The sequence below is a fragment of the Ischnura elegans genome, chromosome 9 (assembly GCF_921293095.1).
Source record: "Ischnura elegans chromosome 9, ioIscEleg1.1, whole genome shotgun sequence".
NCBI lineage: Eukaryota > Metazoa > Arthropoda > Insecta > Odonata > Coenagrionidae > Ischnura > Ischnura elegans.
The window spans coordinates 40,651,093-40,677,241 of record NC_060254.1 but is presented as its reverse complement, the minus strand read 5'-3'; the positions used below and the strand labels follow the sequence as shown (position 1 = coordinate 40,677,241).

The following is a 26,149-nucleotide window of genomic DNA, read 5'->3' as shown; positions in this document are numbered from 1 at the left end:
GGATTTCGTGGCGCACTCGCGACGTTTTACCCAGCGGCTTCCCTTCCCTGTGAAAAATGTCGCTATACTCTAACAATACTTCCCGCAACCTCTTTCCTTCCTCCCCTGGTAGCTGCAAACACTTAATCTCTAATTCCTCGGGAAGGCTATTCTCCCTCCGACTAAACTCCTTATGAGCGGCCTCCGGAATTTTAAATTCCCGCGTAATGTTTCCCACCACCATATTTACGGGAATTTCCAATTCCTCATTCGAGACATTAATTAATTTCACCGGGATTTGATTTCCCTCCAATCGGCGCACAATTCCTCTTCCGACCATGATCCCATGGATAGGAACTTCGACCGGTTCCATTAATAATGTCTGCTCGCCCTGCCCTCCGTTCTTCCCGAGGATCCCCATAGTGACCACCTCACTGCGCGGGGAAATCCGCGTGCGCTCTTTTAGTCTAACCATCTGAGGATTTTCCCCTTTCTCTCGTCTCCCTCTCTCTTCCTCCCGCGCTACAACCCCCGTGTCCCGGCCAAAGACAACCGCTTCCAAAGGGAAGTCTTCATTACCCACTCTTAACACTTCTGTTTTTAGATTTAGACTCGCTTCCATTGTCCGAAGGAGATCCAATCCTAAAATGCCGTCGGCGGGTAATCTTAAGTCCGACCCCACTACCTGAAATTCATGGAAAAACGTGCCTTTTCCTAACCTCACCGGGAGAGTCACCGTCCCCGTTATGGCTAGGTGATGGCCAGTGACTCCGCAAAGTTGTGTCAAGGGGGGGTGAAGGGGGTGGTTGGGGCGGGGGACTTCTTCTCTGAGGAGGGACAGCGTGGCTCCCGTGTCGATGAGAAGGGTCGCGCGGCTGCCTCCCACCTCGACGGACACGGCATAACCCGTTGTGTCTGCTCGGCGGGTTGACGGCGCCAATCTCTCCCGCTTTCCTTTCACCATCGCCGAGTCCCCTCCGCGCGGCGGGACTGGTGCCCGGAGGGAAGTCCGTTTGGGTGGGTGGGGCGTCGTCCTCCCGCTGTCGGAGCGCTGCTTCGTGGGTTGAACGCCTTCTTCGTCCCTCCCGTATGGTTAGCATTGGGGGGAGGGGCTCGCGATCGGACGGGGGGAGGAGGGCTTTCCGCCCGAGGCGGTGCGTAGTTCCGAGTGGAAAATCTATTTGCTCGACACTCGCGCCTCACATGCCCCATCTCGTTGCAATTAAAGCAGCGCATGGGGTTTATTACGCAATCCCTTGCGAAGTGCCCGTATTGTCGACACTGGTAGCACATTGGCCGTGATGGCGCGGGTGAAAAGGGCGGCGGTGATGGGGGGTGATTATCGCGGTCACCCGATGGCGTGGTGGGACCGGCCACTAAACATAGTCTATTTCTGCCTTGCTCGTCATTTTGTTCCTCCATTTTCGCGAGGCGCACTGCCTCTTGAAAAGTGGACGGCTCCCGGATTAACACGAATCTCCGGATCCCTTCCCTCAGCCCCTGTAAAAATTGTTGTAACATCGTCTCCTCCCGCACTTTGGCCCGCCATCGGCGTTCCTCCGGGTCGGTCACTGAATCTTGCGGAGTTTCGCCCAGAGCTCGGATTCGCTCCGCGTATTCTCTCACCGTTTCGCGACCCTGTCGGCAATCTAGTAATTTCCTCAACCTAGCCCCTGCGTTTTCCCGTGCGGAGAATCTTTCCCTTAGCGCGTTTTTCAAGGCCTCCCAATTACTTCCTACTTCGGGCGCGAGCGTATTCACAAATAGCCTTGCCTTGCCCTTGATACGTAATTTCAATACCATTACTCTATGGTTAGGACTCCATTGGCCCAAAGTGGCCGCGGTTTCAAGAGTTGTCAAAAATTCCTCGACGGCTATCTCGTCGTCCTCCCCTGAAAATACTTCTACCGTGTATAAAAACCCGGATACATTGGCAGGAGCCATGGTGGGCGGAACGGTGGGAGGATCCGGCATTTTTAAATGGATTGTGTGGCACGGCTTACTTTTAAATGACTTCCCGCGGGGTCACAATTCTTCGTGATGCCACCGTAGCGACCACACAGCAAAATTTTGACAAAGAGCCACGAAACTACCTGGCTAAGGTATATTTACAAATCGGAAAACACAAATTTTTACACGAAGAAGGAAAACATGGGGACACGAAACGAGAGACCCGAAAGTACAGCTTGTATGCAAATCACGCTTCTGGCTCCTGTAAGTGAAACCATTCAGGTCTTACAGTGCCCTGGCATTTGAGAGTAATCTTCTCACTCGGAGGCGAAATATCAATCCCGGAATGGGAATGACCGAACAACATCTTTCCTGAGTAAAAATTTTGATTGCCTCAAAGAGCGAAAACAATTTTAATTCCTCAATCTCTCAAAAAAATGAATTCGCCCCATGCGGGCATTTCAATTATCCCACCGCTGCCACCATTTGTAGCGTCCGCCCCGTGCGCTGTTGTGCGACGGGGATCGAACTCGGCTTCGCCGTGTGGGTCCTTGCCTTAGGGTGCCGTAAGCAATGAATTGATTCAAGCTGTAGTTTTATAGATAGGAAAAGGCACTTTACCTTTGGGTCTCCCGAGAAGCGTACGGGCTTGAACAGGCGAAGGTCGCGAAGAGGCGGATAGACGTCGGGCGTTCGGCTAGGCTGAGACTCTCGCTTTTCCCTTGGATGTTCGCGGGATGCCGGGAAAGTACTGGTTACCGACAGGGTATTTCAATACGGCACGGAGTAGACGGGCGATCTCTGCTGCACCAAGTGACGACCCCTCGTGATACACACCCCGGTTGTCACTCCCCAAACACCAACTGCCTTCCTTCAGATTTTGAGAGTTTTTATATTCAAAATCTTGGCCCCCTAGGTCCTATCCTCCCCCCCCAGTTGACCTATAGGACTATATGGGGCTCTAGGAAGTGGAGTGTTTGTTACGACAACTCCATGGTGTTGCATCTTCCCGTCCTCTCCAAGAGTATTTTTGTGTGCCGTATTTCGCCTTTCGCTTTCTTAGCCTCGAGTCATCCTCCCCTTCCGCCTCGCTTCGCGCGCATAGTCACCTGCTAGCGAGGGAGTAAACACTTTCGTAACCGAATTTGCCGCAAATATCTTGCGCTCAAATTCCGGTCATCACACTTTTTCCCCATCCCGCAAAAGTGCTTAACGCCGCTAAAGAAATTTTCACTTCAATAAACGACCATTCTACACCCGCGTGCGCGACCCGCTGGTATGCGGAAAGGTTGCCGACCCCTCCCTGCTCTAAACGATTGAGTCAGTGTGAAGAACACGGTGTCGTCAAAGGGGTAAGCCGCTGATTCCAATCGAACGCCCTTCCTCATTCGCTTTTCCGCCGGTGCGCGGTCGGTGGTGTGAGGAAAGGTGCATTGAAGGATCTAGAAAGGTTCTCACTTCATTATCCTGCTCACTGGGCGCCGAATTACGGCATCGAGGGGCGGGCTGTTGAATTTTTCCTCCCCCTTACTCCCGTCCGTAAATTCCTCCGCAGCTTTGCCCATTCAGGCCGATTATCAAGTTACGTAACTATGACGTGGACCTTAGGTCATGTAGGTGAAAAAGTTCTTGCTTATGCATATAAGTGGATAGATGGATGGAAAATTTATTCCTCTAAGTTACTGTAATTAAGTAATAGAAAGGGGCGTGACTGATTTCGTAGGAATTCGTGGAAATCCTTTGTTTTTTCCGCACGGAAATTTATTATTTTCGACCATGGTGTCGTTACAGGTTAACATTTTCAAGGTCCTAATAAATCATTAAGTGGAAAAAACAATTTTATTATTCATTCAACTCTTACTATAAATAATTTTGACCATAGAATTTACATATGGTGGAATATAGGCACCCCTGAGGTAAGCAACTAGCGTTGGAGTTGCCGTGTTATGAAGTTCTCTAAACATCGAGGACTATTAAAGAAACTACTGTCTGGTGCGTCCAAAAACAGAACATTACCACTTTGATTTTGAAAAAATAAAATATAAAAAAATATTATTTTTTGCAAATCAATTTTTATCATTAGAGTACCTATTAATTTTGAAAAAAAATACAAAAGGTATATTAATAAATTCACCTTTTAATTCAGCATTCATAAATATTTTTCAATATTGTCCAAAGAAAACAACCATTCTTTTAAGTTTCGATGTAAATTTTAGCATGTTTTACAGAGGTATCGTGTATTAGTAGGCGATTTAATATTGCAGTTGCGCAGTACAAGTTGGAACTTCTAAAAGCGTCTATGTTAGGTTATGGAACAGTTACCTTAGCCCGTGTCACATAAGATAAGAAAAAAATATTACTCCATTTAAAATACAGTACGAAATAAAATTTACTATAAAACTGTGGGGCTTTAGGTATTTTCAACGGTTAACACCAGTGTTGAATCTACCAGCACTTACTCATGCGTTCAAAAGTACATAATAATTATACCAATAGCTTTTTGATAACGAATGAGTGATAGAGTTATAGAAACAAAAATTAAGAGAAATCTAAAAAGAGGGGAATACTAGGATAATAAATAAGTTGCTTGCAAATTTCTTTTATTTGTCATTCCTAAAACGCATTACAGTAATCAGGATGAAAAATTCTATACCCACACAAATATTATTCGAAAACTATATGTACCATGCATAAGTAAATGTATTAAAGAATTAAAGACTTCGACGCAGTTCACCAGTCACCATGTAAGTTGACTCATTCATATTTTTTCAAGGAGAAAGTTTTTATACGGCTTAGTTCGTTGTAACTCGGGCTTCTGACGGTCTGGTTGGCATTGCTAAGTGTTAGGTTGTTTGCAGCGAATTCAAATGATGCTTTTGAAAATACTTTCTCTCAAGATAGGACGCTGGAATTTTTTATAGATTAGCAGAATATATGAGACTTTTAATTCTTAAATATATTTTTATAACTGTTCTTGAAAAATCAGGCTCTTTGATTAAAAACATCTCATATCAGTGAAGCATAATTTGACGGCTACTTTTGGATTTGGAATTATTTAATGCTACTTTGATTAGTGATAGGTGTGCGAGGTTGAAATTAAAAAAAATTCTGTTCTTAACGTGTACGGTTGATACGTAATGTAAGCATCAATTCATAATTTAGATATAAAAAAGTTCGCCCCCGGGTGGGCTCGAACCACCAACCTTTCGGTTAACAGCCGAACGCGCTAGCCGATTGCGCCACGGAGGCTCTTGTGCATTAATCGATTTAATGTATGGAAAACTTAAATTGAGAAACGTGAAGAGAAAGTCAAGGGGGAGACTAGTGATGCGCCTGCTTCCCCGTCGGAGGCTCCTCTTACTGTTGACGATATTGTGTTGTCGACCAACGATCCTTGAACGAACGTATTCAGTGTTAAACCGAGTAGTAACCAGACCTTTTTCTAGATAGTTCATCTTCTTCTCTTCAGGCCGTTTTGCACGGTAGACGTAATTGCACAAACTGACGTGAGCGCGAAGGAACAGTCAAAAATGCGTCGTGCAAAACGGTGAATTGCTAGAACGCTTGCGAGAATGCATGAAGTTCAGGGGGAAAAATAGCCCGCGCTCTAATTTTTTGTTCGTGTATTTGCGCCATTGCACGCCATAATGAGAAATTTGCGCAAATCCACTATGCCCAATAAAGGTCTACCCAAAAGTGTCCGCAAAAAAAAAAAAAACGTCATACTTGATCCCATATATATTTCCCTAATTATTCACAGTATAGTAATGACATCTCGCTGAACGTCGCATGACACGTTAAATTATAAGAGTAAAGGAATAAAATATTAATATATTTGATAGTAACACAAATTTAAAATAACAAAATTACACAACTTTGAAATAAAAAATAACAAAATAAATTTCATGAGAAACACATGCACGACAATTTTCTCTGAGGCATTCACTTAAAAATGTAAGAGATTTCCCGATCAAAAGAAACATCAATGCAAGTATAAAAGACCTTTATATATAAGACCATTAAGAACTCTAAAAAAAACAATATAAACTGTAACCACGAGCCATAAAATACAAATACGCTCTCCTGACGGATCATTGGAACACAGAAGTTGAGCGCAATTTAGTAAACGGCACCTTGAAAAACAGTATATGCGGTCAATTTTCCAGCGGAGGGCTTCTGATTTTTCCTTCAACTCTCCTCTCCTGAAAAATATCTCCACAGCTTCGTCCGTTGATGCCGGTCCGTCATCGATTATTCAGCGGAGCCTCAAGGTGTGAGTGACACGTCTATCGACTATAGCGGTAGCCGTCCACACGTCCCTCCAATTACTTCGCGGTCGTGTAGGGAGGGGGCTGCGTAGCGTGCCATTGCCGCCCTCCTACCCTTTACTCTATTTATTTATTGATTGTATAGTTTTCCGTGCAACATAATTAAAGGGAAAATTCAAGTCATACACTTATTAAAACAAACACGTGGATATTCAGACACAGTCATTATAATGTAGCAATGACATTGTATGAAGTCATTATCATCCATCAATAATAAAATAACTTTGCAAAATTTGTTTCTCTCTTGAAACAGATCAAGTTCCCTAGAATATTTATTATGTTTCTTACTAGGGATGGTCGGATCGGATACCTCGGATACAAATGCCGGCCTCGGTGGCGGTGGGGTAAAGTCCTCGCCTGCCAATCCGTAGGTCGTGGGTTCGAATCCCGCCTGGGTAGGTGATCCCTATCCAGGGCATGGATGTTTGTGTTGTAGGTACCTACTTGTTAATATTAGAAACCCTCTTTGTAAAAGGCCGTAATGTGCTGTTTAAGGGGAAGTTGATAATAAATAAATAAATAAATAAATATCCGCGGATAATGCCCTTCATCGGATACATCGGATCCAAAGTCGCGGAAGACGTCGGATCTGGATCCGAAATTTTAAATTATAGCTCCAGTGGAATCAACGCCCCATAAGGGTGGAAAGAGTTTCGATTCTCTCTTCGAATGCGCCGTCGCATGCGATTCTTGTCCTACTCATGAACCGTTTTGTTTGAAAGCTCTCGCAGAGGTTACGTAGGAGAATTTCAGCCGTGCACGGAAATGGAAAATAAAAAAGGCAAAATACGACTGGCACACAGTGTGACTCTTCCCAAGAAATTGGACAATCATCGGGGTAATCTCAGCGTCAGGAATTTGAAAATGCATTTGGATCCGAAAATATCCGATCCGAAAGATCCGGCTCCGAAAATCAAGGATCCGATCCGTATTCGGACATCCTGGATCCGTCCTGGATCCTGGATCCGTCCATCCCTATTTCTTACGCATTCTATGCAATGGCGAATTTTTGGCGTGCAATCGTGAAAATTTTTTTTCTCGAAAGTAAATGTTTTTAATGTATTTCTTCCTCCTTAATGAAAAAATGATGCCCAAAAATCGTATAAGCCACAGTTATGGCGCAAGTCATGTACTCCACCAATATCGACAACGCACACAACATTTAAATTGGTGATATGCACTTCCGAGAATTTATCAATTTCAGTTTTCTGTTGATGGTAATAGAACGATAGCCTCCGTGGCGTAATCGGCTATCGTTCGGCTATTATCATAATTACAGGGAAAATTCAATTTATTCAAAGGATAAAAACATACACGTGGATATACAGACACAGTCATTATAATTTAGTAATTACATAGTATTAAGTCATAATACTTAATCCATTAATAATATAATGGCTTTACAAAATTTGTTTCTTTCGTGAAACAGATAAAATTCTCTACAATATTTATTATATTCCTCACGCATTCTATACAAGTGCGAATTTTTGGCACGAAATTGTGAAAATCTTTTTTCTCAAAGGTAGGCCACAGATATGGACAAAGCCATGTACTCCGCCGATATCGTCAACACACATAACCTATAAATAGCCGAGAGGCACTTCCGAAATATCTCAATTTTAGTTTTTTATTGATTTTAGTTAAACTCTTTTGGCCCCCATGTTCATAACGTTTTTCTGGAGCGTTTATCTGTAAAAAGTTAATCTTAAACGGTGAATCAACCTCCATTCTTCCTCGGGGTAGGTAGCTCCCCTTCCTCTTGCAATTAGTATGCAGTTCCCCACCCTCCTCGCCACCACCTGTCTTTCCATTCAAGTCCTCGGCTACGCCTCAACCCACGCGCGGGTTCACCCAGTCACATAAGCAGGTTATGACCGCCCGCCCGGTGCTGTCTTGAGACATACCTAATGGGAGACTTGACTGGAAAGACAAGTGCTGGAGATTTCCACCGGGACTATTCTTATGCCGGTCGTGCATGCGAGAATGGATTTTGTGATTCAGCCGAGTGAAAATTCCTTCAGAAAAACACTTGCATGCACGAAAGCTTTTTTTCTTACGAAAAGAGCTTTAATAAACTATGCAGATCAGCTATATGGCTTTCTTTTTGGTAATTGTTACGTTTCATGCAAGCAAATATCTATATAAACAGAAATCGCCAGCAGTCAAAAAATAGTAAAACACTTAAAAACAACACACACATTTTTCCTGTGTGGGTGTTCTATTTCAGCATGATTGCGATTCATCAGATTTTCACATTATTAGGGGAAAAGGTGGCAAATCAAGCACTTAAATAACCACTTTAGGTATGCTTGTTATGAGATTCTTGTTGACTCTGGTACTCAAAGAAACCTAGGTCATGAATTTTATTGCATCGTAGAAGCAGATGTCGAGTCACAGTATTTTATTCATCTTTTGCAGCTTCTTCATTGGGAAAATCCACCAAGTTACGGCTGGTGCTATCAAATTTCACGTCCTGATGAATAATTTTCATGATACATGTTATGAAGGAATGGGATTTTCGTAACTTTCCATCCGGTTGAAGGGATCCATAATTTACTTCCTCGAAACAAGAGGAAGAATTTCTTTCAGAAACAAGAAAGTTTTGCAGTCATTATTTATTTCTAAATTCCCCGTAAACAGCACTCATAGGATAGGCCTTTTCAACGGAGGATTAACAAAATATAACCCGAACATCCATTCCGTGGAAAGGGATCACCTGCCCAGGCGGAATTCGAACCCAGGAACTAATGTTTTGCAGGCGAGAACTTTACCCCACTGCCACCGGCCGGCATTTCCTAGAAAATACCGAAGTCTTATCTCACGGTACGCTCAATGTTATAGGTAGAAAATATATCGCCACTTTCATTCCCAATAACTTTTTTCATAATCCTTGTTTGTATCCAAAAATTCCATTCCCAATTACTTTTTTCACAATCCTTGTTCATATCCGAAACACTAACATTATTCTAACTTTGATAACCTTATTTTTTATTTTCTTTTTACTCTTTATATGATATAAAAGTGCTTTCAGATATTGCTCTACTTATAGATTATGTTTTTCTTGTTATGAGAAGGAGCATTGCTGCCCGAAAATCGTTTATATTCTGATAATTGTGCTTCAGCGGACGGATTCCTAACGCGGTCTCCCTTATAAATAGGTACAGCTTTTGGAACCTCGATATGCCTTGTATCCATATTCATATGATTTTTTCTTTTTCTATTCATGTCAAACTTCTATTGTATTATTTTGAATTACGATCCCCGTTAGGAGTTCTTAAGAGTTTATATTTGAGGGCGTGTTTTCAGAACGGAACCCCGCCCTCATTAAAATGGAGATTCCACAGCCACGTCTCTGCATATGTATATCGTCACGCATAAATCGATATTTATCGAGCGGTGGTCTCTTATTTAAATGAATCCTATTGGGACTGCATTTCATTTGGAGGTGCCAGTGTTACCGCGGTCAAGCAGTGCATAAAATAATATTTTACGACGGGAATAAATTAACCTCACCGCCTGGCTATGGCGACCAAGTGCGCCGAGAATTTTTCTCCCATTTCGGGTGCTTCGAAATCAAAGGGATTATTAAGAGCCGCTAAATAATTCAGGAGGAATCAAGAGCACTTCAAGACCGTAGTTTCGAAAGCGTGGGGTTGGTAGATGTCGGGAGAGGCAAGGTAAGTTGAAGTGCGGGGAATATGATGGGCCACAAACTCGTTCCGCTTTACAATACCCCGGTCGACAGTAGCGTGTTATGACCCTAGGAATAAATGGCATTACCGCAAGGAAGCACGATTATGAATTACTTATTCGCGTTTGTAGTCATTCCTTCTAGGCATTTTCAAGCCACGATATCACGCGAGGATGAACCGACATTTTCGTTACAAAATCATAGGCGGAATTGGGTACGGAAATAATTTAATGGTGTCGCGATCGAGTTTTCCGGCATCAGAGGGTCGAAAAATTCTTAGACAGAAGGCCACTCGAATCAGGGAATAAGGTTTCTAAACGAGGTGCCACGGAAAAGCCTAGTAAATATCAATTCATGAAACATTCTGAAGAAGCTCTTGTAATTATCCTCTAGGAATTATCGCTTGGAAAATGAGACTCCTGCGCAATATGAATTCTAAAAAAATTCATTATTAAATGAGAAATTTTCTGCAGGATCTCAGGACGACGTTCGTTTGCTTAGCAAGAATGTAGATGGCGGATATGATAGCTTTTGAGACAGAAGATAATAGTCTTTGAAACAAGAAGCTGATGTAAATTATTACTTGATAGCATGAGAATAATGATGAAAATGAAGAGACATAGCCATCTAAGTGGAGTAAATTCTGATTTTAGTACCAGAATTTTGGCATAGCTGACGTCTGAATACGTTACTTGCAAGAAAATGATCTCGTAGGTGACTCAAACTGCTACAGTTGGTCGCATTTTTTTCTCCCTGAAATCTATTTTGACGCGTAATTTAAAGATTTTACCTTCTCAACTTATTAATATCGCGGCTAACCTTAAAGCCATTGAGTTCATCCACCGGGTTATGGATGGTGGACCTCTTCACTCCATAGTTCTCTTTCAGTGAAAAATTTTCTTTCTAGTAACATCTTTAAAAAATTTATTATCTAAAATAATGCTACCTATGAATATCTATCACTATCAGGTAAATAAGGGCATTTTAAAGATGTGATTTGTCCTAGAGATATTATACTAATTCATGGAGCATATAATATCGAATCCTTAAAAAAATTCATCTATTATATGTTTTATCTTTTCATCTTATAGAAAATCTGCCGGTCAGAACACAGTTTCAACGCTGTGAGGTACATCGTCGGACCAATTGCCCGACTGTCCTAATTCCGCACTGAACACCGGACGCCGTCGTATGCATCATCCTCTGCTCTAGTCTATGATTTCTGAAATGCGCTGCTAGTTTTCAAAGCGAAATAACTCCGGAGTATATTTTTTCCTCTCTCTCTCTCTCCCTGCCTTGAGTGCAATGATAAGACTCGGCGGTATTCCTCCGCCACTTGATGCTCGCTCTTTTCGTGTGTTGAAGTGATTCGCAGCGCGGAAGGATACCACCCGGCCCAGCTCTCATCATGCCTTTCGCGGTTTCCCGTTCTTCCCGCCCCGCCTGCTCGACAAAAGCGCGCGCGCGCTCTTCAGTCCGCCGGGCTCCATCTCGCGTTGCCAAAGAAGAGGATGATTATTTTTTTTACCTTTTCATATCCTTCTCTCTCACTCCCTTTATATCCCCACCCCTTCCATCTCTTCCTTCGCTTTTTTTTTGCGCTAATCACCTCGTACCCAGAGTGCACCGTTACTCAGTTACGACCACGTTTCGCCTTTTGTGTACGGTTGGAGTTGCTCGCATTTTTTCTTTCAATTTGCGTAAGGATTCTCGTACCTACTACTGCTCATCGGCAACTCTTTTGCTAGAAAAAGTTCGGAATGTTCTCTCTAGTTGCTAGATTTGATTGCACTGGCACTTTGTAAGTACCTACTCCATTGAATAATCTTTTGCTGGAAAAAATATACCGGAATGTTATCTCGAGTTGCTGGATTAGATAGCACTAACACTTTGCGAGTGCCGACTTTTTCAATCAACGGCGTAAGTAACAAGGTACGTGTAAATCGAAATGTTGATGATTGACCTGTGCGGAGTCCAGCAATTCTTCCATTTGCGTTGTGAATTTTGTAATTACTTTAAAGGTAATTCTTTTGCTGGGAAAAAGGTTATTTTTTTCTCTCTAATAGCTTCTAAATTGATTGATGTTATGCAAATGTCCCTTTTCAAATAGTGTTGTGCTTTTGAATCCAAATATTGCTGATTGATCCATGCAGATATTCTTTAATTTGCGAGGGGCTTTTCGGATTTCCTATAACGCCTTTGAATATATTTTGAAGTATGAGATATAAATCTCTAGTTACTAGGGTATTGGATTGTCTCTTTGTAAGTACCTGATCTTTTCAAGAGACGGTGTAGCTACGTCTTAATGAAAATATTGTTGATGGACCATTACAAAGGACTGTAATTATTCGATTTCCGTTGAGAATCTCGTACCTATCAGAGAATTCTACTGTGGAAGAAGAGAGGGATGTTCTTTCCAGTGACTAGATTTGATTGGATCTAGGATTCGATCCTCGGTGCAAATAAAAAAGAGCCATTTTAGGAATGTGTGTACTATTATAATGGAGAAATTCCTTGTTCGGACGACTGTGGTTTTTTTTAAGCCGTTTATTTCGATTAAAAATTGTATTTGCATTAGCATTCACGAAAAGGAGTGGTAATAGGAGTTTATAATCTATTTGTAAGCATTTGTTCATCTAGCATTTTACTATTATCCATCAAATGTTTGGAGTTGAGATTTCAATATCGGCCTCAGATTTTGGATACTGTGCAGCCACCTTAAGCGGTTTTTTATACTTTCATGAAATGTCCTTCTTCCAGCATAGTTGCAAAACACACACACACAAAATTTGACACACATTCACTTAATTTTTATTGAAAGGAGCTCGATGTTATGTATGTAATAACTAATATAAAGTATCAGGGATAGCCTTCGGACGAATGATTTTATGGCTCGTTTCCTGTGTACTTACGGGCGACTCCGATGATGTGTATCGCATGATTGTCCGCGGTGTTTTCCTTTTATTTGCTGTAATTAATCTGAATATGGGTAATAGGAACCGAGATTATGTGATATTATAGTATTGAAAAGGCTACAAAAATGACTAGGAATTGTAGTAATATTATTTCACAAGCCAAGGGAAGATATTTTGGCCGAAGGTACATAAAAAGAAACGGGTGTAAGGTATTCATATTGCTATCCGTATATACTGTTGTGGGGATATATTAGTTATTTCCGTTATTGTTAGGGTTGTTTTTGTCAAAATATATGGGATGTTGAAGGAAATTTTGAAGAGTAGTTTTGAAGTCATCCCTCACTCTCTCCATCTGCATCGTCGTTAATATCTTCCTAATATTGCTGGGCATCCTTTGACCAATATTCGTGATCTCTGCTGATTAATGTCTTGCATTTTGAGAGTGAAAGTTTTCTTGGATGAATATATATTACTTATGTCTCTCCTTTTTTTTTAAATTAAGCGACCCGGGTTACGATGAATAATAATCAACATCAGGCTTAAATAATTAACTATTCCATGATGCATGATATGTATTTTTAAAATGATATATGATGCTTCAGTGTCAATACACATACAGGTAAATGAGCTAATAACATTAATATTATTTTTATAGGCTACCTGTGTGTATATTACTATCGATGCATCGTATATCATTTAAAAAATATATATCACGTATCATCATGCATCAATTTGCTTATTTCCCATTATTATACTCTTATTCACCCTCAATAAAAAAAAGATAAGTGGTAAATGATCTTCGGTCTGCCCTATTGATATAGGTAATTTGCAACTCGAATTGATTCAGAAGATACATCAATTTCTTCAAACAATAAGTGAAATCCGTAATCGTAGAGTTCTATTTAATAAATCGACGATAAGATAAATTTAAGGGATAAGAGAACTTATAACACAAAAAAAGAAAGTTTTCTCATAATTTTGGAATTCCATGCCTTGGTGTACCCACCTGGGTGAGGCGGTGGGTGAATATCTTGCATCTCGTACTACTTGGCCCTCCGCCCCGAACGCCTGGGAAGAAAAAAACATAAAATTTTCCCCGCGTCGGAGGGCTTTATCCTCCAGACAAATTAGTACCTGCGAAAGGTCTCAATTTCGGCCCAAAATTCTTCCTTTTTTTTGCGGCCCAGCCCTCCCGGGTTCCCCGCCTTCCCGCCTCGCACCCTTGCGGGTAGACATCCCGTGCAGCTCCCGACGTCGTGGTTGAGCTTCGATCGGTCCAAACGGGAGGTGCAGACGTGGGCTTCCCTTGTGTACGCAAGCGGAGCCTGCGAGAGGAAAGACGGAGGAGGAGAGGTATACGGACGACGGGTTCGCGTAGACACTGGGAGACCGGCGGACGTAATAATGAATTGATTTATTATTCCGACGGAATTCAAACAGGAACTTGATTACATATCATCGCGTCGAACGAAGAGTAATAAAACCTACTGATTGTCCACAACTGTTATAAATTGCTATAACTATGTGTCAGCCACGGTGTAAGAAAGATATCAAATTCCCTTCGAAGAATTTATTATTTCCTGCTATCAATGTAAAGTTTGTATTTTTTTCTTGATTCTGTCTGCACCCGGGTTTATTATTTGAGTGTTATTGGCCTCATATTTGATAAATATGTTTATTTATATATTTTTATTTTTTATTTATTCCTGTACTACCAAATACAGCACCATTGGCCTTTGAATGTATTAACAATTAAATGTACACGAACAACCATTCTGTCATTAATGTGTCACTCACGTATTTTTTTCTAATATTTCAGGTGAGTTACACTTCCGCTGGATTATGTTATCGGTTCCTCATTAGTGCTTGAATGGTAAGCTGCTCTTAATTTTATGTTAAATTCATTGAGGTTACCATTTGTTGACGGCAACCTTCACATATGTTTCGCTATTAAAATGTAGGCATATAAAATCGTATAGAAACCTAACTGTAGAACTTATAAGAGCGAATATTGAGATGCTAAGGAGCGTGGAAGGCCTTGAATGAAGTTATTACTACCCTGGATAAGTGGGCGCACGAAGTTCATTTTACAGAATAGATTTGCTTAAGAATCGTTTCTGAATTTACGTAAATATTTACGATAGAAGTGACATTCTTAGGAGCGAATTTGCTTATTTTTCCTTATTATGATCTTGTTTGCCTTCAAGAAAACAGAATAATCATTACGTGGTCTTAAGGCCGTTTTACATGGTACACGGAATTGCGCAGGTTAGAGCTGCATTAATTTCTAAAATGGCGAGGAATTGCGCGAATGCATGAACGAAATTAGAACGGGCTATTTTGCCGTCTCGCATCCACGCATTCTCGCATGTGTTCCAGCAATTCACCGCTTTACACGACGCAATTTTGATTGCGCCTTCACACGTACGTCAGACCGCGCAATTCCGTGTACCGTGTAAAATGGCCTTTAGATCTTTTTCGTATTCATATAGGTTATTGGCAATTTTTATTTGCATCTCGAATACATTTGGTTGTTAAATTTATTTCTTTTAAGCGAAATCTATCATGGTCAAAATCGATTTTATTAATCAAAGATATGCAAGAGAAGAGGAAATTAAAGGGTATGAAAAAACAAATAAAAAATAAAAAACGAGGACAAAGGTGATGTGGGAGAGTATAAAGATCGATAATGAAAGAGTTAAAAGACTGAGAGTCAAACCCAGAACCTCCCCAGGTCGCACCAGACGTTATTTAAATAAAGTAAATAAGGCCACGGATGCACATTGATGTAAGGCGACAAGCTTTATATTAGATAATGTTACGTAAACGATGCTGATGTAAGGGTAATGATGTTAACTTTTAGCATTTCACATTTTCACTCGCGTATTCTCCTATTTGACGTAAGGATATTTTTTACCGCTCGCGCTCTATGCTTTCCGCCACTTGCCTGGAGAGGGCACTTCACTACCGCCCACTAATTCTCTTTTCGCGAGAAATAAGTAGTTTAAAACTGAAGTTATCATTGAAAACTTTCAGGGCATAGAGAGAGTTGACCCTTTTCAACATTTTTCTGTATTTTTAAAATAAATAACACTTGAATAACTATTGTGACAATAAAAAATAGAGATAGGTACAGGTAAATTTTTCAAAAGGTTTACTTCATCCAAAGACCAGCACATATTATAGAGCAAGAATTCTAAGAGTAACTATACCGAAATTTCTCAACTATTTAGATACAAGATCATCAAAAATAACTACAATATTAGAATTTAAAAGAAATTTTAAGAAACTATTACTTGAAAATCAGCCATAACTAATGAAATGGATTGTTATTTTCTGTATAAATGTTTAACTTATAGCAAGTATGTAATTTAGTTATATTTTCTTCATAATTAGAGAAAAGATCCATTGTATGTTATCAACTAATAGGTTTCCCTCTTCTTAACAATTTTTTCCTCTACAAGCAGCTCGTGACGAGCCAATGACTCAGGAGAACTTTTGAATAGATTGATTTAGATTGTAAATATTTAGTAAAGTAATCTAATAAGTAATCTAATTACGCATTTCATCATGTTATGTAATAAAATTTACATAATCTGGTCAATGAGTGCCTACTCAGGTACAAGAGTTTAAAACTCAGGTACATGCTATTTTTATAGACTACCTATGTGTAAAATGACATTGATGCATCTTATATCATTTATGTATACTGAAAAGTGATCTTTCTACCAATGAACTTCAAATGATTCATGAATATTTTAAGATAATAACCTGACTATATTTGTAAACCTTTGTAAAAATTTGGCTGTATCTATATCATTTTTTTAAATTCCCTCAGTATTTATCCAAATTTTATTTATTTTTAAAATTCAGGAAAACTTTGACTTAGGTCTACTGATTGTGACCTGAAAAAAATCAAGACGATAGTTCAGCTTTTAAGCTAGCGATTCGTCGCAAAAACGGCAGAATACGGCCGTTGGAGAGAGAGTGATGCATACCCTTAAGGTGACAACTCGTCAACGATAGGAATGCCATGTGGCGGATAAGCGTTGTTTTGAATAGCAGCGTAATCCCTTCCTTGCCTGTCGTCCATTCTCCCGTGGACATAGAGCGCTCTGTCTCACCCCTTCGTCATAGCCGATCCCTTAATCGCCTGTAGAGCCGTCTCCGGTTGCAATATCGCCCCGAGAGAATGTCAAGGGAGACGAGAGTTGCGCTCGCCCTAAGGGTGCAACATATTAGAATTTCTGTTCCGCGTATCGATTTAGCTATTGTACGGAATGGGATTCGTTGCACTTGCTCCCAGTGATGTGCGAATCGATGATTTTTCTCATAGGATTGCTCCTAGTACGGCAGTGTTAGGACTTAGGGGTAGGTTAGTTGACTGGTAGTTTAGCTTAGTAAAATTATGTGTTCCTTAATGCACGTTTGGATTTTCCTAGTATTTCTAACGGCACGCTTTGTACGTTCTAGCTTCATAAGCAGATTGCCTTCATTAGTAGAATATAGTAGAGAATGTGTGATATGTAGCGTGCATGACGCGTAGTGTATGTTAGTGGAAGTAAATTTTTATCTTCTGGTGCATGTTGGTGATGGTTCCCTCTGTAGGTGGCTTGTGAGGTAATATGCAGATGTAGAAGTTTGCCATATGTATGAGTCTCGTGAGGCATTTTTTCACGGCTTTCGCGTATCTCTTGCTAGTACTCTGTGCATAGCCGTTCTACTGCCTTGTGAATGATGCATCGCAATATCGTCCATTTCGAATTGCACAGCCAGACGTCGACGGGGATGAGGATGGGTTGCGACAGGGGTTCCCCAGCAACCCCGTTCATGGGGGGTATTCGGCAGTCTCAGTGGAGTGCTATTGGGGGAGTGGTTTTAATCTCTCCGGGGCATCGCAGCAGATGTTCCCCGGGAAAAGGACGGGGGCGGGATGCGACCGGGGGACGTATCGGAGGCGGAGTGGCCTGACGGGGGCGGGGGATGACTGACGTGCCCTCAAGGAGGAGGCAGGACTCTGCCAGCGCTGATATATATGCCCCCCGGGGTTAAAGGTATTAGGACGGGTTGCTGGCGCGGGGGAGAATTCATGGGGAGACAACTGTGCGATATTCCCATTTTCAACTTTCACATGTTACCGATGCATGCATGCGATCATTATCAAGTAGTATAGAAGCGCCCATATTCACTTCCACACTTCACATAAATTTATCGATCTGTATCATCTGGTAATATTGGCTCTTTGGCTGCTCATAGAGAAGAGAATGGAGGAGAGCAAACCGAATTTAGTTGCATTTGTTCGCCTCGGCAGCAGCAGATGAGTCTGGAGTGGAAGCATTCGAAATGTGGTGCTAGCAAAGAATGATGTTGTTAAAATTGATCGGCCGAAGAAGGTATGAGGTAATGCTGAGAAGAGCGGGAGAATTGAGATGTATCCTAAAAACCTGAATGAGAAGACGGGATAACATACTTGGCCACATTATGACGCATGATGGGCTGTTGAAACCAATCGTAGAAAGTCGAATGGATGAGTAGATGGGTTATGGACGGCCACGAATAAGTTAAATGTGACACGTTGTAAAGGATATAAAATAGAATAAATAAGTCGCTATGAAAAGACTAGGGGATTGGAGAGCTGTGTCAAACCAATCTTAGGATTGTTGACTAATGATGTTCGTCTGGTAGCCGACTCAATTTTCCATCTACATTGCGAGATTCACATGAAACTTGTGCAATCGTTTTCTTTTCGTGTACTCTGTCATATACCTTCACTACACAAACACTCAACAATCGCCCAACGAATCACATCCGCTCACCTAGTTGCCCTTGTTGTACTAGATGAGCGGATTTGATTCGGTGGGCGATTGTTGAGCGTTTGTGCAGTGGAGGTATCGATATTGTTCGAGTTAACGTCAGATATCACGTTGAACCACTTGTTAAACTTTACCAGAATGGTCCTGTGGAATTTTATAAGTTTTTATATGAGTTATAGATGCCAAAAAGTTACCCCGGATACCGTATTATTTGTGATATATATCACGCTCACTAGTGTAACATCAGGTTAAGGATGAGAATGGATGGGTTAATAGAGGACCGGTATTGAATTTAATAGCTCATCTTCATCAGTGTAAACTTCAGATAAGCGTTCAGGGTGCGAGTAAATTGATAATAATAACTGCCATGGGCAGCAGAACACTAAGAATGGGTTCATTAATATGTTAGGATCATCAAGTTTTGACGTGAATTAAAATTATCTAAAACTCCCTCTCTGTATCAAAGCATGCCTCAAAAAATACCTAACAAAACCATCTGCATATTTTTCAAAATCTGTAACTGAGGGACCAAATGTTTCCCAAACCGTATGAGGTCGGTCTTGATATTTCCCTCCCGCGTGAGTAACTAAATTTTTACAAAATATACTCATTTTACTACGGCCGAAGTTTTGGAAACCAATATATTTTTTTTAAACTTATTACTTGCGCATTCATTCATGCAACAATTCTCAGTCGAAATTTTAAATGCGGCCCTCGGATTTATGATACTCCACATTTCCGAAGTGACACGCAAGATCATTTTTGCTGGTCATCCCTTGACTTAAGTACAGTCAAGGCTTTCACAATTTTTATTTCCAAATAAAAATGAGACATTAACCAACTTTTTACAGCATCCAAAAGCGAATGATTGCTAGGATAGCGAGAAATCGTGGTTGAAAGGAGGTCACTTGCATCAGCTGTCGTGGAAGGTGAAAGGATGTCTACAGAGGCAATGGTACGTCAGGAACATCGGAAGAGATTTAGTACGGATACAATGGTCCGTACCGCTAGTCGTTACCTTTGAGCATTCTCTAGTTTCAATCGGCAGCTGTCGCAGCGATTTATGCGAGAGAAGATTCTGCTACCTAGTTATCACTCCAAGTTCTACTGTGGTTCGAGGAAGATAGGTAATCCGGCTGTAATGAGCTTAAATGGACCGTTTTTTTCTCGTTGGATATGAATATAGTGTACATTAGGATTTTTCAATAACAAGAAGGGTGTTGAATAAAAACTTTTGGACTTTATCGCCGCGTCATTTTTTTGGGGGGGCCACCCAAAAATTAACGCGGCGACATAGCCCAACAGCTTTTATTCAACATGACGGGTACCCGCGAAAGTTTTAACGAAGAATAACAAGGGGAGTGACCGAAAACCGGGTCTCAGATTTCAATCGAAGTTTTTAGTTTTGTAGACCACCGTGAGGTGTCCACGAATCACCACCCATATGGGGTTATATAACCAATAGTTTAAACAAAACGTACAGTTAAAAATTTGCAGGTGAAAAATGTTCCCTTAGAAATGAATTGTTAACACGAAAGCAAAATTATTTTAATGGATTGCGTTTTTGGGACTGAGTAAACGACCCGATTGGAGGTCCTCATTAACAATGAATTTCCTCCACATAAAGCCAAGAACGTACTAATTTAGTCGCAATTTTTTCCAACTGTTTGTAGACACACATCCAACTGAAGGATTGATTATCTTGCGACCCATTGCCAGGTTTCACCGTGTCTTAAATTTGAAGCTTTTGCCATCAAAACTGCCATACAGCCCAGGTTTTGCACCTGCTGTTATTATTTACGCCAGCGCTCTCGTGAAGTCCTTTCGTATCCACTTCATGTTTACTTGATGGCCGCCAATGTTTTGAATTTTAAATGCTCTTGGCCCTCCAGGGTGAAGCAAAAATGAGATTTCAGCGTTCGCGTTCACCCCCCTCCCCTTATCCTGCGTGTCAGCGTGATCCCACGTATTGATTATCGGAAAGATTCAGAACTCTCTCGATTTTTATTAGTTGGCAGGGGAGCGGTGACAAAATTTCGACCCGATAAAACCCGATGGTGATATTTGAAAAGGAGAATAATCAGTGATGGAGGAAGTAATGAAAAAGATGGCAGTGGAAAATCCTAGACTTAGAAAGCACTTCTCAAAAAGAGCGATCTGTTTGCATGAATAAATTTGAGCGAGGAAGCTAGGAACACATTCGTCATCACTTACTTATTGATTTTGCATTCTCTATGGCAGTTAGGTTTGGACGAAGGAAGTTGCAGAGAAGCAAGGGTGGAGGAATTCGAAGTGTGGTGGTAAAGAAGAATGATGAACTTTAAATGGATTGACCGAGTTAGCAATCAGGAAGTCCTGAGGAGATGAGAGGGGCCTTGTGAAAATGTATAGAGGAAGAAGGATCAGCGGGGATCGGGTTGGTGTGGTGGCTAGAGTGTTGGCTTCTCACCCCTTGGGCTCACCCCAGTGGCAGAGAATTTTCAGAGACCTGCTTGAATGCTATGTGGAGGACATTTCTAACCCAACACTCCGTCCGTTGGAAGGGACGTTAAGCCGTGGTCCCCTTGGTGCCTTTCGTTAAGAGCAGGCTAATGCCGACGCCGGGTTTCTCTCCACCCTTCCATACCTACCATTCCCTCATGGCGCAAATGACCTTAGCCTTATGTCGTCTCCTCGAAATACCATACCAGACGGATAAGCTAAATCGGCAAAAATTTTGCGGCATGATAGTCTGGTGATGTCAATCGTGGATGCATTAGTGAATGGAAATTCCAGAAACGGAAGACCTCAGACAAAATATATGGCTCAGATAATGAGCGATGTGAAAACAAAATGGGCTCAGACGTGCTCGCTACCTTGAGAATCCCGTTAAGATGGAATCATAGCTTAAAACTTTGATCCACTAGTGATTAGGATTTAGTTTTTAATTTTTATTTTTTAAGACCGTTTTCAAGCTGTGATGGAAATGGAGAAAATTGGGGTAAGATTTTTGAGAATAAATAAAGGCAATTCCAATAATTTTTTCGTTGTATGTTTAATTTATTATTCCCTTGGTTGGTAATAAAACCAATTCTTAAGTACGTTAATCAAGATAAAATTCAAATGTACATGAATTTCCTGTTCATTCAAGTTTTGCGCTACCTTCTGAGGCTCTCCGTAAGCTAATGCTAATGCGTTATCTTTAAGCTTCCGCTGAGAAATATCAATCGCCATGCCTATTTTCAATGGATTTAAACAAGATCAATTTATTATAAGTAGCTAAGGAAGTGTTCATTAATAGGTAAAATATTCACCCCAAAAGAAGTGCTGTCGGTTTCCATTTCTATAGCTTCTCTTTAATTTTAATGTCATTTAACCTGTAATACCACTACTCGAATGCAATAAATTTAGAATTATTCTGTATCGAAAAAAAACAAATTTTGATATTAATGCTGAAGCATTTCTTTGATTTATTTTTAGTCCTTCAAATAAGGGCGCAGAAAAACTGAGTTTTTTTCGTTTCCTCGTTTTTATTTTTTACGAGGATAGTGAAAACGAAATCGCTTGGAAACCGAAACAAATTGGTGTTCGAGTAGGCACACGCTTGCTGTGGTGAGCGTGGGCTTGAAGGGAATGCGCGACTTGTTGAATTCGCGTCGGAAAGTTTGCTGTATTAATATTTTTTTGATAATTTGAAAGGCAGCGTTGAAAGTGTTTGCGCTTACGACCCGCCTGTCATTCATTCTCGCGATATGCGAGAGAGAGGAAGGAAAATATTGGGAGGAAAAATGAGAAAATCCCCTCTTATCAGATACCGTGAGCTTGAAGCCCCCGTCCCATGTGATCTCCAAATCCTTTTCATTTATTCGTGATTTCCCGAAAATATACCCGGTTCTTGGTTTTATCAATATTTATGTGGGACAGTAATGGCACAGCGAATTCTAAAAGGTATAGTGATGGAAAAAATCGAGTTGATAGTGACTGATCGAGAAAGAGCCACGTTAATCGAGTGTCGATCGAAATTCGATTTTTCACTTTCGATCTTGACCATTTAGTTCGATCTCAGCAGCGTCCCTACCGGCCCATTGAAAAGCCTTTTCTCTAAGGCCGATAAAATTGGCGAGGGACGCCATCGGTCATGAAGAAAGCTACTCATTCAATATTTCTAAAAAAATTTGTGAATCCGAATGATTCGAAGCGGTGATCCTATAACTTAGGGGGTGCTGATGTGGATATCACAGCAAATTCAGACACAATTTGTGTTGGGTACGTGTGTACAAGCGGCCATTTTCTTTTGAGATGATACTGCCCCCTATGAAAAAATTGTATAAACCTGTTTCAAATTTTTATACATTCTTATACATTGCCATGGTTGGTGGTTTTTGGTGAAGGAGTATTCGATGGGAAAATTTTTGCGAGCAGAAACACATTTTCTGTTTGTATCGTGAGATATTCCCAGAAGAAATCGTAAAGAAGCGTAATCATATCCGGCGGTGGCGAATTGAATGTTGATAAATCGTTTCCGGGTATGTTTTGCAATCGGAAATCAGGCGAAAGTGGATTAATGTTGCGCCAGGTGTTCTTTAGTACTGCTGAATGACGTGATACATAGTTCTATTGATTTAGGATATCCGTAGTAACATCATACCTACATCGGTTTTTTCAATGCTGCCGTGTATAATATGTATACCCTCAACATAGGTTTGGCCATCCCGTTCGACAATGGTATTCAACCCCTTGTTTTTTGTTTTAATCTATCACAAGCAACACTTAGAAAGCTATCTTAATGATTTCGGCGGGAATGAAATAAACCAGCAAGATCTAAATTCTAAATCTAAAGCTATGCATCAAAAGGGTTAACGGAGCTGGAATAAATTCTAACTGAAGAAAACGATTCAAACAGGGGAGAACGCTAGGATACCATAATGAACCTTGGGTAATGATGTGAATTATACTTATAGATTCAATAAGGCTGTAATTGGTGTTTCCTAATGCCCATTTCCTAATCTGGTGTGAAATGGTTAAATAATTCTTCTCGGCGGCTCTTGATGCGGTTCACAGAAAACGAAACTAACCGGCCCTGGTGCTTCCTAAGGTTAATATATACTAATTTTTCATATATCGCCCTTAAACTTTCCGTTAATGGCCGGCTTGTTCCTTAAAAAAAAGCAGACACGAAGAGTCTCCAGTGGATCCGTCAACTTTATTGTACCCCGCGGAATATGACTATGGCTGGCAGCGTCAGGCTTACGAAACAATATCTCGGTGCTCCTCTTTATGGTCCGAAATGGGGAGGGCGACCATTAGGGCGTAAGAGAATTAACTGGGTTAGGGAGTTGGGGGATGGGCTATGTGAGGCCAATCTTTGAATTGAAAGGCCCAATAGTAATCAATGGCGGGGAATGGACCGCTCACAGAGTCCTTCTCTCGATTGCCTATGGTGCCCAGAGAACGCCATGAAGCACGGGCCAAGCTTTGTTCCACCGTGGTTGTGCAATTAAATTAGGAAGAACACAATTCATGCTTACAAGGAGACATCGCCAAAGTGATGTTCGGGATCTACATGCGGATGTTATTTTCTGAAACTCTACTGGTAAGGTAGAAAAAGTGTCACGGCTTTCTTCCACATAGGCCCGGGTTCGAGAGATATTCGCCCTCTAATTCGCGTGGTAAGGCACAATTCGGAGTTTTGTTTAAAATCCAAAAATTGATATTAAATTTAAAAAATCTAAATAAAGTAACTAAATAAAACGAATGGGGATAAAATGCAACAGTGATTTAAAAAATTAGAAGAGAGAAAAACTATTTCCGACATTGGGAGTCGATCCCTAGACACCTTCTATAGGTAAAAGGTCTAGTACCCTAGACCACATCGCCATGGCCATATTTGACAGATAGATATTACTCAATGGATGTGATACTGCGCGAAATCTTCACAAGCGAGCATCTCCCGAACCCGGGCCTATGTGGAAGAAAGCCGTGAAACTTTTTCTACCTTACCTATATAGTTTCAGAAAATAACATCCATATCCAGATCCCAAACATCACTTTGGCGATGTCTCCTTGTTAGTTCCAATTTTCCCCATGTATTGCTCAAACGGTATTCGGGATCGTGGGTAGTCTAGCGGGTAGAGAGCTTGAGTGTTGGTCTAGTTGGCCGGGTTCAACTCCCAGGTGAAGCCTTTGGGCACTCCCAAACCAAATACTCAAAGTGCTAGGTTGTCCAGGGAAAAGAACTGGCTTCCCCACTCTGAGGTGTGAAGATTTCGCACGAAACTGACTCAGGCTGGTGCGACCTCTACCCTAAACTATCTAAGTCAACCTTGGGGTTGAATCTCTAAGTTAGTGAGTGGTCAAAATGTAATCCTTTCATTGTAGAGATTTATGGTTCTTTGTTTAAAAATTAGGGTGCATTGAAAGAGTTTAAAAGTGGGGTCGTCCGAAATCTTTGACGGATCTGAGTAAATATTTGAAACTTGATGGTCGGAGTAAATGGGGAACTTGCATGAATTTTTTTTATTTCATAGGCGGACAGAAAATTATTTTCTGAATACAACAAAGAAAACCGCATGTAAATGTGAGTTTTCGTTCGCGAGATATTTAATGATAAATATAACGAATTTTAAAGCGCGGGAAAAACTCCCTCACCCCCCAAGCCACTGCCGACGAAGCCTCGATGACGTCAAAGGTGCCTAAACATCACGCGAAGCTATTGTTGTGATTGTTTGTAATAGTTGCCAGCAGTTGTGAGAGCTTCGTTTGTTAGACGTGTTGATTATTTCATATTTAAAGATAAATATCCGACGATAGAGGCTTGGAAGCCCTCGTATTTTGCACTATTTATAATATTAATATCTGAGTAAGGGCATAAAATATAAAACTGGAGCAGTTAAACCAAAAATTTGATAATACCTAAATAACATCGTTGTAGGAGTCTGAGCCACGGCCATTGGAAGGGGGATACGTTAATTGTAAGTTGATGTTATCGACGGCATATCATTCATTTAAGTATGTAATTAGAACGATTTTGATGTTTACTGATGTCCGCTTAGCTTTTATATACAATAACTTCATCCGTTTATTCGTAGGTACCGGAGAATTCGTGGTTTAGGACTGTCTGTGCTTGTATTATGGGGTGAATTCCAGTCAATGCAACTTTTGCTCGCTGATTGGAGACATCTAGGAACATTTTTGGGCCAAAATAGTGTTATTTTCAACGTGACATCTCCCGTTAAGCTACTGCTAATAATCACAGTGCCAGTGGTTGTAATGCACAAAGTTTGACAAGGTTGAAAAATATCGGCCAAGAGTTATCAGTGTTCCATCGTGATTGAATTGTAAAAAGTGCTATTACGCTATCGATAAATGTCTAACAGTAGTGTAAAAATTGTCAGTGGCGTGCTAATCTCCGTTGTTCACCGTAGATATGACATTTCACGATCACGCTATTGAAATAAAAACTGTGTGTGAAGTTTGTTATTCCATTATTTCAAC

At 40.9% G+C, this 26,149-nt stretch overlaps 1 protein-coding gene and 1 non-coding gene across 3 annotated transcripts in view; one reads left to right on the top strand and one right to left on the bottom strand.

Annotated features, from left to right (window-relative positions):
• The window catches only part of LOC124165954 (SH2 domain-containing protein 3C), a 278,828-nt gene that overhangs the window by 81,598 nt on the left and 171,081 nt on the right, over positions 1–26,149 (top strand). The window lies entirely within an intron of this gene.
• Trnan-guu lies at positions 5,105–5,178 on the bottom strand. The gene has a single exon. It is a non-coding gene; the product is annotated as a tRNA-Asn (tRNA).